Source organism: Rhopalosiphum padi, chromosome 1, assembly GCF_020882245.1.
Source record: "Rhopalosiphum padi isolate XX-2018 chromosome 1, ASM2088224v1, whole genome shotgun sequence".
Classification (NCBI taxonomy): Eukaryota; Metazoa; Arthropoda; class Insecta; order Hemiptera; family Aphididae; genus Rhopalosiphum; species Rhopalosiphum padi.
The window spans coordinates 9,293,796-9,313,925 of record NC_083597.1 but is presented as its reverse complement, the minus strand read 5'-3'; the positions used below and the strand labels follow the sequence as shown (position 1 = coordinate 9,313,925).

Below are 20,130 nucleotides of genomic sequence, written 5' to 3'. Positions count from 1 at the left end.
AAAATTAAAAATATACTTAAACTCATTGACTAAGTTCCTGATCAATTACTTTGGTACTTGTATGAATTGGTAAAATAATTAGATATTTTGTGTTTCAATTAATACTTACTATTAAGATATGACTGATATGAGAATTCTTAATTTTATGCATTTTATATACATACTTATATTTTACTAGAAAGTAGAAGTTTAAACACATTAAATAGTAAATTGTTTGCTATTGGAATAAGAACCAACCCGTTTTTGAAATACTTTATATTATATTTGGATTTATTGGTTTTAAGCACATGTTATTAATTGCATTTAATACATTTATTTAATTATATTGTTTAATATTTAACACTAACTACTATTATAACAATAATATAACAAATTATAAATTTTTATTTTTTATTTTTTTTGCATTATTCTTAGTTTGGTTTTTGTTTGAGTAATTATATAGTGTATTGATGAATTCATACTGTAATTTAGTGTATGTATTGTGATTTATGAGCGTTATATAGAAAGATAGTTACTTGTTATATTCAGAATAATCACTTCTTGGTTTAAATGTAGATAATTACTTAACATGTTGGTTATTTAAAAAAAAAGTAAGGACTACATTAGCATTTAATTTTTCTAATGCAATGTAAATGTATAATATTGTAAAAACATTTGAGTTAGTTGTATGTACTGGTAACAAATAACAATTCATAAGCTTTGGCGATTACATAATACTTGAATGGTATTACATTTTAAAAAGGTTGAACTAATTGGATTTGTTAAATTATTAGATAATCATATATATAATATATATTCACATAAATAAATTATTTTAGTTAAATACGTAGAAATATTTTTTCTAATTATAAGACGATAAAATGCTATTTTAGTTTTTTTCAACGGCTAAGAAGTAATGTAGGCTAGTGGCTATAATAAGAAAATTATTTAAAATAAGTATTATAATAGAATAATAGAACACCAACAGATAATTATGCAAAATTTAATATTATCAATACCATTCAATTATTTTTATTTTTATTTTTATTTTTTGAATGCCAGGGGGTGAAAGTGCACCCACTTGTGGCACTCATCAGCATTAATGTTATATATATATTAGAATAATAGTAATGAATTGCATATGTTATGGTGTAATGTAGGTAAGTGTAACTATTAAATTGTGTGTTGTAGTCACCTCAAATAAAAAATATAAACTGTAAGCCAAACAGCTCTGGATAAAATCATTTAATAACCCCACCCCCCCCCTCAACAAACTTGGTTCGTTGTAACCTGTTTTAATTATGTATTCTAAAATAAAATAAGATATCTGATCTTTATGATTGCTGTGGGCGTTTATAAATAAAAAAATAAGTAATAAATAAATATTGATAGTAAAATAATAACTATGATATTATATTGTTACATATCACGATATTGGTTATTTGAAATAAACAGACAAAGCGCTATACCATGATGGAGTTTGCAATATTTGCCAACGTTTACACCATCGGTTAGCATACAGTAGTCCGAAAGTAGTCAAACGCTTACAACGTTAACCGCGCTATGGCGCTACACAATTTACTCCGACTGAGCATTAGCCTTATGTGACCCTGGTACCCGAACCCCGGCAATATTACATAATTCGCGGTGCGGCATAGATCAAACCGCAGTTGATGCGCGAATAAAGTCGAAGTATAATATAAATTCTATTGTTATGGTAATAAGAGAATATGGACTTGCAATTATAATGATAAAACTACGAGCATACCATTTTATAAACCGCGATCTAAGTAACAGGGTTGCATGGTCTGTGGCGTTTTTTCGACTTCTTGTAGTCGTATAGGACGTCACGGCCGTTTGTATTTTCTACGTCTATACTGAATGGCAAATTTGCATTCAGTAGAATCCATTGTGTGTTGTTAGCTTTAATATAAGAGTGAATTTACTTATTATCAAAGTTAAAAGTTAGAACATTATCTGTATCGTAGCGTTGGATTTTTTTAATACTTTAATTTCCAAGCTAGATATGATAATAATAATAATAATAATAATAATATATTTTGAAAAATAAACAATATGATTCATTGCATATATAAAATTAAGTATTAATTATATTGCAGGAATCTCTACAACTCTACAAGCAAATCTTGTGCTGAAGGGAGCATTTCTTATCAATACAATATTATTAGAATGCATTATTTTATTTTATTTTTATTTTTTTAATAATTGTCAATTATGTAAAAAGTAAAGGTTAAATAGAATAAACATATAGTAGCAATCTAAAAAAGTTTAATGATATTAATTACAAACTATATAAGCCAAGACTTTTAACATAACATTTAAATAACTTTAAATTACAAAAACGATGTATATTAATATTTAATAACATTTGGCATAATTTAAAACCATTATATAAAACACTCATTTGATAAAAAAAATTATTATAAAAAGGTAAACATATATTTATATTTTGTTTGTATATTGTACTATGATCATGATCTAAGCCGATAATTAAACGATTAATTTTATAAAGTATTAAAATTAAAAATAAACATAAAATCATTGACTTTAAGTTCTTGACCAATTACTTTGGTACTTTCATGAATTGGTAAAACATATACACATCTTTAAATGTTTGTAAAAATATTTATACATTTTCAATGATGATGTAACCTTACCTACGTTTGTGTATGCAGGAATGTATGTATTAGATATGACTGATATGATTATTTTTAATATTTTATTCGCTAGAAATTTAAAATCTTTAAATAGTAAATTGTTTGCCATTTAAATAAGGACCAATACGGTTTTGTAACAATTTATATTGTATTTGGTTTTATTGGTTTTAAGCACATGTTACTATATGCATTTAATACATTTATTTAATGATATTGTATAATATTTAACAATAACTACTTTTATATATTAACAAATTATAAATTTTTTGCATTATTCTTATTTTGGTTTATGTTTGAGATATTGGTGTATTGATGCATTCTTACTGTAATTTAATATAAGTATTGTGATTAAAGAGTGTTATAACTGATAAAGAAGGTAAATTACTTGCTATATTCAGTATAATCACTTAATGGATAAAATGTAGATAATTACTCAACATGTTGGTTATTTAAAAAAAAAGTAAGGACTACATAAACATTTAATTTTTCTACAGTTAAGTGTAAATAAGTGTATAACATCTTAACAACATTCAAGTGAGTTGTATGTACTGGTAACAATTCATATGCTTTGGCAATTATTATCACGGCAATATGTTGCTTATTTTTGCTAGTTTCTACATAAACTATAATTGTCTAGTTCATACAATTTAAAAACATTTGACCGATTTGAATACACAGTGACTTTAAATTTCATCTATACGCCACATAATGTGAAATTACCTTTAAAATATAAAGGCTAAATATAATATAATTATTAAATATAATACAATCAATTTTTTAAATATTTCCAAGAAAAGCTCGAGAAGCATAAAAACTCCAACGATATAAGAGTTTGTACCCATATTATAATGATTGACAAGGAACTAGTACTGGTTTTTAGATACTTAAGTTTAATTTTGTGGGCAGGTTAGATGTATGTTTATAACATAAATCCATTTAATTTAGTTATAATATATAATATTATAAATTTTTAAATAATCGCTTCTGCTAGAAATAACCTCTCCCTATAGATAACATATATTAGGAGTTACTTTAAACCATATACACAGCTTTAAATGTTTATAAATATATTTTTACACTTTCAATAAGGATGTAATCTATATATATATATATGCGGGAATGTATGTATTATTTTTTACCTACATTAATATTTGTGTACATAATACTTGTATTACATTTTAAAAAGGTTGAACTAATTGGATTTGTTAAATTATTAAATAAACATATACACATATATTTAACATATAATATGTGAATGGTTACACAGGTGGTGTATAATATATTTATACATCCTTAATTTTATTCAACTATATAATGTAAGATATAAATTAAAATAAAAGTTATAATACATGCATTAACATAGGCGCCATCAGGAATTTTTTTCAGATGGGTGCATCGTGCATAGTATACGCTGATTTTTAAATAATGCTTAAATTATTTAAGTTAAATACATAGAAATATTTTTTCAAATTATATAAAATAATTATTATAATAGATTTAATACAGATAATTATGCAAAATTAAATATTTCCAATACCATTTGTTTTTTCTATTTTACCCACTTGCATTAATATTATATATATTTATATTAGTATAATAGTTAAATAGTGCATAGGTTATGGTGTAAAGTTAGGTAAGTGTACCTATTAAAATTGTGTGTTGTAGTTACCTCCAATAAAAAAATATAAACTGTAAGCCAAACGCCCAGGACAAAATCAATTAATAACCCTCTTCCCACCAACTTGGTTTGTTGTAACCTGTTTATATTATGTATTCTGAAATAACATAATTAAGATATCTGCTCTTTATGCCCGTTGGGCATTTATAAATAAAAAAAGTCATAAATAATTCTACTCCGTGATAGTAACAGAATATCTATGATATTATGTTATATATCACAATATTGGTTATTTGAACTAAACAGACAAAACGCTGTATGGTGTTGAGTGCAACATTTGCCAACGTTAAACGAAGGAGTAAACAGAAGTCCAATTATTATTCTGTTATAAAACGGTTACAACGTTAACCGCTATGGCACAATACAATTTTCTGACTGAGCAGTAGCCCTATGTAAGCTTTGGCGATTAATATCACGGCAATATATTGCTTATTTTTGCTAGTTTCTGCATAAACTATAATTGCCTAGTTTGAACAATTTAAAAACATTTGACCGATTTGAATACACATTGACTTTAAATTTCATCTATATGCCACATAATGTGAAATTACCTTTAAAATATAAAGGCGTAATATATGTGACTGCATGTGTGAGTATATAGTGTGTCAAATTTAGAATCTATGTAAAACATATAAAATAAGACAGTTCAGAGTCAAAATGAATGAAAATTTATTAAATATAATAAAATTGATTTTTAAAATATTGCCAAGAAAAACCCAAGAAGAATAAAAACCCCAACGACATAAGAGTTTGTACCTATATTATAATGATTAACATAGGAATTAATACAGGTTTTTAGATTCTTAAGTTTAAGTACCAACTATTACAGATAAATTAACAAAATTATTATTATTATTATTATTTTAGTTATCACATACAGTTATATTATTTCATATTAAATAACCATTTTTGTTTAGGAGCCACAAAAACAACATAATTAAGAGTTATGATATAAATTCACAAAACTATTCTAACATCTTTACATTTTATCATTATACATATTACATCTATACATTGGAATCTAATTAAACAAATTAATTATAGGTACCTACATAATATAAAGAAAACAATAAATTATGGTTTATACTTTGATAATACCTAATATAAAAAAAACATTAGAAATTTATAGTGATGCAGACTATGCTGGCTGTATACAAACAGGTCGATCAATATGAGGGTAGGTACTTATTCAAACTAGGATCGTCAGTAGTTTCACGGACATCACAGAGACAAAATAGTGAATCTCTATTATCAACAGAAGCAGAATATATCACAGTAAGTGAGGCAATTAAAGATTCAATTCGATTAATACAATATATTCACAGCTTAACGACCGAGAAAGAAGCTCAACCAACACTTTATATTGATAATCAATCAGCCATTATATTTATAAAGAATCCAGAATTTTACAAACGAATAAAACATATAGATGTTCGTTATCATTTTATTAGGGGAAAATATGAAGATAACATTTTTTAATAAGAATTTATGGGAACAGAACATGGGGCCTGTTTCATAAGAAAAACAAGTTGTAAAATTATAAGTGACAAGTAACATATTGTAAAAACAGACAAGTCCAATGAATAGGTGTTTCATAAAAATGTAATCCAGTATGAAAATGACTTGTCAAATTAATAGCGTTTTACATACTGATAGCTGATAAGCGATGTATGATAATATTTCAGTTTATCAATCCTAAATTTTGAACAAAAAATTATAATTAAGAAAACATTTAAACTTTTTAATATGACCAAAATAACCAATCAAATACTTCTTGAATGCACTACAGAGCATAAAAAGATGTGTTGTTTGATGCTTTTTCAAGTTAATTTACTCACCAAGGCAATGAAAAATCTCGGAAAAAAGTTTTAAACTGCTAAAAATGTGAATCACAAATTACCTGAAAATAAAGAAAATTATTGGATCTATGGTATGCGATACATTTTGGCAAAACCAAAAAAAAAAGAGCAATGGTAAGTTATATATCTAGATACATTATAAAGTTAAAATTTATGTGAAAACATAATGATACATGATATTTGAATATTTAATATTTATAGTACGTAGTATATTACTTTTTTATTTGGTGCTAAATTATTAATGACCCTTAAACTTTGGTTGTGCATCACTATTATACAATTTAATAAATTTGCATATTTGTATCCCCTACTTAATTGTTTTATCTATATTTATTTATGGAAATACAAGTATGGATGATTACTTATACATATTTTTTATTGTAACTTAAAATTGGACCTAAAACTGGCTCTGCAGGAGGAAAAAATTGCACTTATCACAACCGATGAATCGGTTTTAGACATCATTGGTCGACAATCACCAATTGTACAGGGTCTAGATGAGTGTGGTGGCTCATTCAAATACATTTAATGATACTGTTGAATTTGGATCAGTCTAATTTACCAGCAGACACATCAACCATAAATGTCATTACAAATGCATCACCAAAAGATAACGTTAAAAATATTGAATAATGTAAGTTTGCATCATGTAATCTAGTCATGGTTAATAACCAAGTCCAAGTAATCTAAATTATTCTTATATTGCATCACTATAATTGTTTTTTTATAGCAAAGAAAAGAGTGGTGGTAGCCAGTTCTTCGAATCAATATAGTGATATAGATACAATAAAGGTATTAAAACGCTGGAAGTTGGAACGTCAAGTAGAATGACTTGAAAAACAAAACAACAAAGAAACACTGGACATATTACAATTAGGAAATAAATTATTACTGGAACATTCTAAGTATACATTTGATTTAGTACTGGATCTTAATACTGATCAATAATGTCCGGATTTTTATGCAAAAAAATATTTTTAACAAGCATATACTGTTTGATGGGAGTAAGAAATGTTTGCATTTCATAACCTGAAGAATCTGTCAAAAAAAGTTTTTTGCATATTAGTGCATATTTTGACTTCAGAGAATATTTCAGGATATTTTAGTTTATGGTACATATTATAGAATATTTTAGCATATTTCCGTTATATTGGATTATATTAAAGGATATTCAGTATATATAAGACAATAATCATGGACCTCCGTACTGACTTTACTCCGGAAAATTTGGAATATTATTGTACATTCTTTTAAAAACATTGTATAATATATATTTTTTTTATGTTTATGTATTGCATAATGTAACATAAGATATAATTAAATAAATAATAATAAATTATAAATTCATAATCATAATCAATAATCATATTGCATTTTTTTTTTTTTTTACTTATTAGTTGGTATTATCAATATTTTTCAGAATATTTTTGGGAATATTTCATCAATTTTAGATGCATATAAACTTAATATTTCAAACGTTTTAACAGAATATAAATCCGGACTCTACTGATCAATCATATACTTAAGTTATTTTTATGTATATAATGTAATATATATTTTAGATTTGTATTTGTTGTTATTTATTATTAAACTTAAATACTAGAATATTGTGATAAAGCTATTACACTCCTTAAGTAAGGATATCAATTAGTCACTTGAAATCCTATATAAGTTATTTCTATTAATGTGCAATAATATATATTTTAGATTTGTGTTTGTTATATTTTGTTCTTAAACTTAAATATTATGATATTATGATAAAAAATATAAATCAAATTCAAATAACGTTAATTTATTTTAATTATGTATGATTTTGTTTGTATAATATTCATTATTAATGTTATAAATATATTATTAACTAATTATTTTATTGATTATATAATTACATCAATTATTACTAAATATATTATAATTATATTCTGTGATTTATTTTTTTGTTTTAATTTTAATTGAGATTTTAATTCTTATAAATTCTTATTATTATTATTTATTTTCATTTAAAAATTTAAGGTATACATTCATGAAAATTTATACAAATATTAATACTTATTATAATAACATTATACATAAATGATTGTCTCCATAAGCTAGGCTGTTGTGGAGACAAGAGTTCTTATTATATCTTGTGCAGTTACTAAAAATAATTAAATTATATTTTAATAGCCACATAAGTCGATCGTGGTTGATATAGTGATTATAAGCTTATCATAACTATATATTTTTAAATATTTTAGAATTACATAATAAATATAACAATCTGATTGGAATACAGTTAACAAAATTATCTATAATAATAATTTAATTTTTTCATTTACCATTTTCTTATATAACCTGAAGATTTTAAACAAACCAATGTCTATATTTAATTCCAACATTAATGGGGTTTCTTTATCCAAATTCCGTTCTACACATAGGAATTAAATACATATTGGTTTGTTTCGCTCTTGTACAATAGTTATGTTTAAATTTTAATTTTTGAATATCAAGGAAAAACATATTTGATAATATATGTCGTGTATATAATTGAGTTAAATTTAATAGATTACATTCTCTATATAACAACACAGTGCTCATCTTATAGGGTTTTTTAAAAGATATTTTAATAAGAGAATTTAGTGGTTTCAAGTGAATTAAGATGTGTATTGTAGGCACCGCCCCAACCAACTCCCAATACCATATGAATAAATTAATTGAGCCATAGCTATAAAAACCATTCTCATTGTGGTGGGTGATAGTATGTTACTAAGAATTTTAAATTTAAAGAATAATAATCTGATTTTTCTAGTTGTATTAATAATATGATTTTGCCATTTAAGGATAGCATCTATAGTAATACCTAGGTATTTTACTTTTTGTACTGAAGAAATAGAAGTGTAATTACATTTACTGCCATTACTAATAGCAGACACTGTATTCATATTAAATTCATTACAATTTTTGAGATGTGCCATAAGATAATTAATTCCAGTAAGTGACAATTTGTTTATACTAAAGTTTATAAAGCAAGTTTTTTGCAAGTTCCAGGAGGTTATTATCAAACCATGTTTTGACGATACTTAATACATGAGTAGATTTATTATGAATATGATTTTTATTTATGTCATCTATAATGATTGATGTGTCATCAGCAAAACTGAAAATTGATCCGTTACATTTAATACTCAATAAGTCATTAATATAAAAAATAAAAAGAAGAGGACCCAATACAGTACCTTGTGGTATTCCATGAATTTAAATCAGATAATCGCTTAAACTATAATTTACTCTAACTATAAATTGTTGAATACGATTTTCTAGAAAATTACATATAAGGTTATTTGCATTGCCCCTGATACCGTATTTTTCTAATTTGCCTAAATTTAGCTAACAATATTGATTGGTCAACAGAATCTAAAGCTTTTTTAACATCTAGAAAATTCCTATTACTGCTCTGTTCTTGTCTAATTTGTTATAAATATGACTAATTACAGCCATTAAAGCTTTATCGGTACCTTTGTTTCTCCTAAAACCAAATTGGTTATTAGAAAATATTGAGCATGTTTCTAAAAAGTTATAAAGCCTATCCTTGATGCACTTTTCTAAGACTTTAGATAGTGTAATTGTAAGAGCTATTGGTCGATAATATTTTGTACAATCATTTTTGTTAAACTTTTTATGTAACAGGATAATAATAGTATTTTTGAATTAATGTGGAAAAACACCAGTATTAAGAACTAGGTTAAATGATTAAAAATATATTGTAATGGTGTAAGAATATTAAAAATAATAGCTTTTAAAATTGTGTTTGTTAATTCCCACCTATTGAATGAACATATTAGTTTAATATTTAATATACACTTTTTAATTTTATCAGTTGTAATAGGATTATTTTTATCATTTAAAAACTTACATTTTCTTATGCTTAGAGATAATTTCAGTTTATTCAAAATATTAGTACCTATAGACACAAAAAAAGAGTTGAACTCATTTGCAATACTAATATTATCTGTTAAACATTGATTTTGATGATTTAGGATTGTTGGTATATAGTTTGTTTTATTACATTTATTATCTAAGGCTTCATTTATAAATTCCCATATTTTTTTAGTACCTATTACCTTTTGCATTAGAAAATTGTTTATAGTAATATGCGTCTTTTGCTATTTTTATGGTTACATTTAGTAGATTCCTATTTTTTTTATCTCTTGTAATTTAATGTTAAATGGTTGATTTTTTAATTTTGCATGTTATCTATAGAATTAATAATACCTAGTGTTATCCAATGTTTTAATCATTTTCTATTTTTTGGAATTTTTTTTTATTTTAGTTTCTTGTGATTTATTTATACCATTTTCAATGATATTGGGAATAAGTCAATAACTACATTTACATCAGTTGATTTTAAAAATTCTATCCATTTTATGTTTTTTAAGATATTATTTAAATTATCTATATTAACAAATTTATAATTAATATTATCAGTATTATTATCAACTGTAGTTATATTATTGTTTCGTGAGGTGGATAATACAGCAATAGTACTGTAATGATCCATAATAGCACTTTGATATATGTGTTAAGGTGTATGACCGCAGTAGGCAAATGTTGACAGTCACCGGTGTATGTCGACATTTACCAAAAATCATAGTGAATGTTGACAAATGGTCTTAACGCGTTCTTACACCGATGATTGTTCAAATTTACAATTAATGTTAGCAAATGTTGACCAGTGACCACACATGAAGCACGATGTAAATCATTATACTAAAAGGTATTTTCTTATTATTTTATAGAATTAAGACGTTATTGTCCAGTCACAATATGCGTTGGAGACGTTTTAACGTTAGTATAATGTTATGGCATGATTGGCATGAGATAATCCGAATGATATTAAGGATAAACTAATCGTCCCATTGAAACTAAAACTATTCATTATGTAAAGAACGAAGAACTACTCAAAGTTCATAAAAAAACATATGATCAACGAATTGCGGAACCAATTCAAAAATATATTGTAAAAAAATATAATACAAACAAATGTAACCGTATAAGAATGGGGGAATACTCTGTAACAGTAAATGCCACGATAGTTAACCGTGTTGTAATAAATATAACTTAAAAAATTAATACTACTTAATCTATAAGTTAAAAAATTAATTTGTTAAACTACGAGTATATTTATTTATGAATTTATTACCTATATATTTGATTATATATGTTGTCAGGCATGTCAATATTTAGTAAATAACTATTGTGTTTATCAACAAACACAGGTAAAAGTCTACATTCTAAGATATTTGTAAAAATTGATAACATTCACTAAAATGATCGGTAAATGTCAACATACACCGGTGACTGTCAACATTCACTGCCATGCGGTCATACACCTTAACATATGTATCCATAAATATTATTTAAAGGAAATTTGTTTTTGATGAATATATGATCAATACATGTGTTACTATTACCAAAGCTACGTGTAGTGCCATTAATACATGATTTAAATCCATAGTTACTAAGTACATTAAGGTATTTTATACAAACTATGTCTTCGATCTTAATATTTAAATTTATGTCTCCACAAATTATATGTGATTGAAATTTAGAGTAATTGTTTAAAAAATCTTCTAGATTATTAATTAAATCAATTAAATTCAAACTGGGTGATCTATAAATGCATGTTAATTTAATTAATATATTATTATAGGAAATTGAGAAATCTAATGAGCTACAGTGATTTACCGCTCCAGTTATTACATAATTTACTATAATTGAGTCTTTAATGTAAACACTTATTCCATTTGATATATTTAATGATCTATAGTGATTATAACAATTATAACACTTTATATCAAAGTTACCAATGTTATCATCTAACCATGTCTCAGATAACATAATAATATCAAATTTAATATTAGCTGAACTTAAAACCACTAATAATTTGTTAAAATGTTTTCTGACACTTCTAATGTTCAGTGAAAAGACAGTAAGATCATTATTATGTATACTAAAATTGTTACAGTCATTAATAACAAACGTTTAGTATTTTAGTACGTTAGTATTTTTATCATTACATAAAAAATTTAGTTCAAAGTTATTAAAGGGACTCATTATAACTATTCATATTTAAACATTAAATGTCATTAAAATATTTAATATTACAAAAAAAAAAAATGAATAAATAAGCAACTTAAAACAAAACAGAATAAAAATTATACTATTCCCAGTACACTAATTTTTTTGTCTGTATTATGATTTTGAAGAATTTGTGCAGTTTGTATTTTAATAACTTGTTTCCCTTCTTGTTTTTTATGTAGACACCGCTAGAATTTGACCAGACAAATTTGTAACTATATGTTTTTGAAATTTCTTTTGCCAACCAGAATAATCTTTTGTTTTCCTTGGTAAGTTGATCGTTGATAAATATTTTAACATCAGGAAAGTTAGTACCTACTATGTAAATTATTTGCAGTTACCGGATTTTATTCTTATACCGTAATTTTATCAATTTAATAATACAGTCTTTTAAGGTCGTGGAATTGAATTTAGCTATTATTTTGCCATCAGTATTCTAGTATGGTTTCAATCTGTAAGTATCAGCAATATCTTTACATAATTTTGAGGTAATCAATTTCTTTTTCAAGTTTAGAGCATCTAAGTTCTATTTCCATTACCCTATTTTCCATACCATTAACGATGTTTACAACAGTGTCCATTTTCTTCTTGATTTCATCAAGTGATTAACCATAGAATTTAATGTTTCTATTGATGTGACGTTAGTAGTAAGTAATTCAATTTTTCTGAACATTTTTTTTATATCAATTTTTATTGATCCAAAATCATAATCTTCCTCATCACTCCGACTCATATCTTCAATATAATTCAATTTCATTCTTTGTGTAATATTTTTAGTGTTATAATTACAATATTCACAAGTCCACTTAGTACTAATCTTATTATATTCAGCAAGCTATTCAAGATTTGTACATTTCACATGAAATTTAAAATCACAAATTTTACAAATTACAGTTTTTTTAGGTGATATGTTGATATTACATTCAGCACAGCATAATAATATGAATATATGATGAACACATTATAATACACAACTGGCTTTGACGAGAAGTAGATAAGAACTATAAATATTTAATAAGTATAGGTTAGTATATTTAATAAGTATTGATTTACATTATTTGTTTCAACATTTATTAACCAAAGTACTAAAAGTTATTTCATTTACTTAGCTATGATAAAAATGTGATTTCAATTATCTATTGCAACCAATGTTCTCCATTCCCTAATGGAAAATGTTTTAATTCTTTGTCTAGTTTATTATCGTTTAATTAATAATTACTAATGCTATTTACATATTCCTCCAACATAATATCTTTATCATTGAAAATTTTATTTTGAATAAATCTGATAATGCTACAGAGGAAAATTATTTAAATATGGTTCTTTTTCAATAATTTCTGATTCTAATTTTTAAATATAACGAAAGTTAATATACCTTAAACTGTTTAGCATGATAAACTGTGAATAGTGTCAGGCCTGTAGCTAGGAATTACAAGAGGGGGGGGGGGTGTTATTCAAAATTAATTAGAATAAATTATACACATAAAATTAATAACTTTACGTATACTTTATTTTACAAACGTATTACAAATGAATAGATAATGGTTAATGAAAAAAATTCAAATATTATTAAAAAAAGAAATGTTAATCTATGAGTATACCACAATTATTTTTAAAAACAACATTAAAACTAATATTACAATTTCTATGACCATATAATCCTTATGTTGTAACTCTTATTCGTAAATACCTCCTATATTTTAATTTATAATAATTAGCATTTGATTTAATAACTTAAGTTTTTGTAAATATTTCTTATACACTTTTAAGAATGAAGATAATCTAACCACATTGTTAATTTAAAATTTATACTTACAATTTATAATATCATAATTATAAATGGTTGTAACCAATTTATTTTCATTGTTTTTATTCATTTCAGATGGTTTCATTTTAAATGCATTTTGGGTAACTAAACCATGATTTATTATGATAAATTATTTTTTTAGTTTATCATTTAACACACAATTAAACCTTTCAACAATTGAGGTCTTTTTTATTTATTTAGTATGTACTAAATATTTTAATATTGTTTATTTAAAATGTTTTTTAATTTCTAGTTATAAAATTCTTTATCTTTATCAACATGTAATTTTTAAATATTAGAAGATTTTTAAAAGAAAAAATATTGAATACTTCTAAACCAGTTTCTAATTTTAAAGAAATAGTCCAAAGCTACTTATAAAATGTATCTATAGTAAGAACTTCACAAGATTATGTAACTCTTATTAGATTTTAACAATGTTTTATGGTTATCTATAATGGAAATTATTGTGTTTATTTTTAAGTTTGAAATCTTAGGTCATCTGTTTTCTTTTTTTATCTATAGAAACGATATAAAATCAGCTTGCCAGGTATCTGTTTGAATAAAATGTCTTGATTCATAATTTTTTCTAGCTGGTTTAAATAATTAATTAAAAAATTGTAACTAAATATTTTATGTTAATTTTATTTTATATTAATTAAGTACTAATAAAATAATAAATAACAATATAGAGGTAGGAAACATTGTAAAAATTTGACAATTACTCACCCGTATGACCATATAAAATATATCAATAGCTATGAACCCACAAAGTTACATTGAATAATAGCGGACTTCTTAGAACCTCATTAGTTTTTACATATTATTTAATATTTATTAATAATAATTTATACGATTGACAATTTATAACATACATAGTACATACGTACAATTTTATTGACATTTCAAACTAATTTACCGTGATTGAAAAAATTGGCTATTTATTTTATATTTATAAATTATTGACATTGTATTATATATATTTTATAATTAGGTAGTAACACATAGGCGCAACTAGACCTCTCAAACATGGAGTGCTAAAACTGTTGACAGTTTACCAATTGATGGTACAGTAAAATCCCGTTACAACGAACTTCAGGGTCCGAATTTTTTTTTCGCTATAACGGAAATTTCGTTGTAATGAAAATTCGAATAAGCTTTTTATAAGCCCTGATTTTCGGCAGAGGACTTCTATAACTTTCGTTATAACGGGATTTTTCGTTTTAACGGGAATTTACTGTATTTCATTCAAATAATAATAGTTGGGTTTAAAAAACAAGGGGCGCGGATATTGAACGCGGATTTCAACCACCATGTCATACAATCCTGATACTTACATTGTGGTTTATTTAATGTCGCACACTCGTAGTCACACACATAATGTACAATTTACTAACATCCGTAGAACATAATAGAAGCGACAGTCAAACAATGATCGGCAATGATGTTGGTGGATGTCAAGGTCAAATGAAATATTTATCAGTGATTAATGGGAAATTAATGGGATTTTGATAGCTGTCGCTTCTATTATATTCTAAACTATCGTGGTTACTATACATTATTATAATAACAATATAATTCTTAATATGACCATTGATATGACTTACTTCGCTCAACAACTGTAGCTTTGATCTCTGCCGCACCGCGGGTTTCATGTAACAAAACCGCGTCTTGAGTACCAGGGTCTCATGACATAATACGCGGTGCTTTGACCGCTCAATAAGACTAAAAATATAATAAAATATAAATTATATGACTACGAGCGTACGAAATTATAAAAGCCACAACATGAATATCGAATTGCATTGGCCGGTGGTGGTGCTTCTTCGACCGTTTTGTTAGTATGTATTAAAATTCTAGGTATGTCTAAAGTAGAAATCGACAAAGTGCCGTCGATCATTGTGGAGCACTGTACGAGTAGAACTCAGCCGTCAATAAGAGAGTACACTTTTCAATAATATCAAAGTTTTAGTTCGCTGCCAATAGCAGTCAATTAATTGGTGAGGTGGAGATCCAGGATCAGATTATTCAGATTTGTATTATAATTATTTATAACAAGTTATTTCATACAATAAACAAATTGTTAATTGTTTTCTTTGCGGAATATTAAATATTTTTAAAATGTTGGCTACCAAAATTATAATTTCTATTACAGCGATATCAAATTAAATTAAAATAAACAATAATCAAAAATTTACGTTTAAAAAACATTATTTTTATAAAACATAAAATTCCTCATTATGATAAAACCATAGCGTCTTAAATACTCAAAAAAAATATTAATATTAAATATGCATAAATAATAATAATAATAAAACGATATTACTATATTAGGTAAAATATTAAATTTAAAAATTAAAAAATTAGTAAAATTAATCATAGAAATACAACAAAAATATATTTTTGAGGTTCTTAGATACATGATTAATAATGTATTTATTTTATTTTTTATAACAAATTTACGGATGTAGCCCTTGTTTATAATATATATAATAATATAATACAATTATTTATTTATAATTATTAAATACATTATTTTAATCTATGCTCTATTTGAAGTTTACAGTTGTAATTTGTAACTATTAATTTGTGAAGCATATTATGATAATGTAATCTAGTTCTACAAGTTTCCATTAAGATGATACTAGTAATGCTACCAAAGAAAATACCATGCACTCCGATAGTTCTATAATATTTCATGGATTAATTCGTGTCTGTCTCATTGGTGCACATACGGGAGTGCCAGGGGGTGCTTAGCACCCCAAGGCTTAAACTAGCACCATCGGCTTATTTTGAACTAAAAGAAATGTATTCAGTGTCGGTTATATTGGACAAAAAAGATCGTTTATTGAAAATCAGATTCACTAGGTACTTCGATTTTTTTTAATGTAGTAATTTATAATTTTATTTGAAATTAAATTAGTTTATATCTGGTAGGTACGTATTACTGTATAAGGGGTGTAGAGGAAAGCTACCACATAAAGGTAAAAAATTTTAGTACAGACAGAATGTGCACCAATGTTTAGTCCTATATATCTTAATCCATGAAATTCGTTATAATTTAAAAAAATGTTAAAACTATCACAGATGTTTAATGTTTTTATTATTATTATTTATTATTAATTATTTTGTTTACAAATATGAAATTACAATACAATACATCATAGACTTTTAATCGTTGAGCGCTTTGGATCAACTAGTATTCCAACTCATCAGATTAGGTAACCTACCTATTTAGTAGTTATAGTACTTATTTACTGTGTTGAAACGTCAGAAATGCTAAAGGGCGACAGCGCCATTTTCGTCTGCCCCGTCGATTCATACCATAGCTATGTTTTGTCCAAAAATCCATGTGTAGCGTCTAGTTTACCTGCATATTCATTATATCATAGCCCCCACATCAGTTCACAACCGGCTAAAGAAGCGAGTGAAACTCAATTTTCATGAATACATTTACCCAAATAGAAAGCACCTCTAATAAAAAATAAAACATTATTGTTACCTACAATCTACACAAGCATTTATTTTAAATGTATTATTCATGCTCTTGTTTATACAGTTCCCATTGTTATGCCGTTACGTTTTAATATTATAAATACAGTATAAAAACGTTTTGAATATTTTATCCCATTTTAACAATTGATATAGGTAGATTAGTACATCATTCAGTCAGTCTTATTAGATAAATATATTATGTAATGTAGTACCTGTTGAAAATATTTATTTTTAATTATGTTTAATTACTATGTTATGCTAGAAACATAAATTGTTTCTAATTGGATTCACAATTCAGGGTCATCATTTGATATAAATCAAGTACTTCGACAATAGAGAAAAATCAAATTGTAATTTAGACCTCATATATTGAATTAATTTTATTTATAAAAACTATAGGTATATAGGTATTATTAAATTATTATTTACACAAGGAACATAGAAAAAACTATTAATAGGTTTTAACAAGTCAAACTAATTTATGAGTCGAGTATTAAAAAAAATATTTACATCAGTTAAATATTTAATTTAATGATAATTGCTAGTTCGTATAATCATATTTAAAGCCACCATATATATCTAATAATTTATAGGTATAATATTAAATTTTTATTTCATATAAATTATAATTATTAATAAGTTTGATTTAAACTGTGTGGAAATGGAAAACTAAAAACATTTCTTTTTACTTATAGAAATTTTAATATACGCGCCTATTTCATATTCATTATTTTATCTATAATAAATATGACTAAACAATATTTAAATTATTTTATTAGTACCTATGTGCATTTATAGATAGTTTTGAATTTACTTACATTGATTAAACCTAATAAGCAATTTTAATAATTGTAAATTATTTAATTATTAATGATTTTAAATATTTTAATAATTTCAAAATTTTAACTATTAATCCTAATATAGTAAAACCTAATAGTCTTTTCTTAGAATTATTGAAATTTCTTAAGACATGGATTACACGACATAAACATAATTTCAATATCAACAAATATTATTTGTGTGTATTAATTATATAAATTACTTCTTTTTGTAATCAGACCACCACCATGGTTAACAAGTGCTCTTCAATGACATGCAGAAAACGAAAATTATATAATACACATGTTACATACCATAGGGTAATAAGTAATTAAATACTATAAACTCGTAAACATCTTTATAATATATTCAAGGTAAATTATTACAAAAAATATGCTGTTTTAAAGTAAATAATACATTTTTATATTTTTTATTTAGATTTCCGCTCAAAAATAAAGAAGCATTTCCACTGTGAATTTCATTTACTGGTAAGCTTATAGAATAGATGCCTACACAGTAGCAGATAATGTAGCAAACATTTTTTAAAGTCCGATTATAGAACCAAGTACAGATTAAAACCCACTGCTGTACCAACTATCAAATATTACATCTATATTCCGATAAAGTGATTGATATATTGAAGAATAAATAAACATATTTTTAGTTATTTATTTTATGAATTTTTAAAATATCTAAATTTCGTATTATTATAAACCACACAATATTATATATATTTATATAAAATTTACAATAGATCACAAGAAAAATCTATGCAAAATGCATATATGTTGTATAAATTGTCCATATACTAATATAAAACAAATATAAACTATCATTATGTGAATATGTTTTTGACTAAAATAGTTCTAAAATAAAAAACTTTGTTATACCCTTTTATGTGATTCACAATCACAACATAAAAGTTGTGATATGTTTGTATAAAGTTTATTATGAATACAATTATCAAAGTTAAATCAATATTAATTAATAATAATAAAGTTGCAATTATATAATAAAAATTAAAATACAATTTTGAATATATAGATGATATGCACAAAATAAATGTTTGTACTGTGGCAGATGCACAGACATATATATTGCCACAGCATTACAGATATGGATAATAAGATTGCTAACTATTATTTATTTATTTATTTATTTATTTATACTTTATTGATATGATGTGATGTTGTTATTTGCTATTTTGAGTATGTCCAACACATGCCAAAATTCCACTAAAGTTGTATAAATGAATGACTATTTATTAAAATTTAATTTAAAATTATTTTAATTTATTAAAAGTTTTGAGACTAAAAATTGTGTTATAAAAATTATGACGTGATAAGATATAAATAACCTACTATTAATGACAAATATTATGATTTCAAATGTTTATATAGTAACATAGGGAACTTGAAAATTTAGTTTATTATCTTTTATTTATATCTGTGATTATTATAGAACAAGGTGGCGATGTTGCTCATAATTACTGTGAGGTTTTAAGAAATAGTACAGCGACCAGTGGTGGTAATTTTTTAGCCATCTAGGATGTTGCCCAGGGTACACTACATGGAAACGAATCCCCTTTATACCTATCGAAACAAATGTCAATACTCCGCTACCAGTTGAAAACACTATTGGAAGAACTGATTACCTTTAAAGTGATGAAATTATGCTTGTACATACAAGATATTGAATAAAATG

At 24.9% G+C, this 20,130-nt stretch overlaps 1 long non-coding RNA gene across 4 annotated transcripts in view; it reads right to left on the bottom strand.

Moving 5' to 3' along the window:
• Positions 1 to 20,130, bottom strand: part of LOC132918412 (uncharacterized) — a 59,406-nt gene that overhangs the window by 31,336 nt on the left and 7,940 nt on the right. Inside the window, exon 2 of one of the 4 annotated variants that reach the window (XR_009660488.1) lies at positions 15,720 to 15,837. The exons of the other annotated variants lie outside the window; for them this stretch is intronic. This is a non-coding gene — a long non-coding RNA (uncharacterized LOC132918412). The remainder of the gene's footprint in view (positions 1 to 15,719; positions 15,838 to 20,130) is intronic. 4 annotated transcript variants of the gene reach the window in all.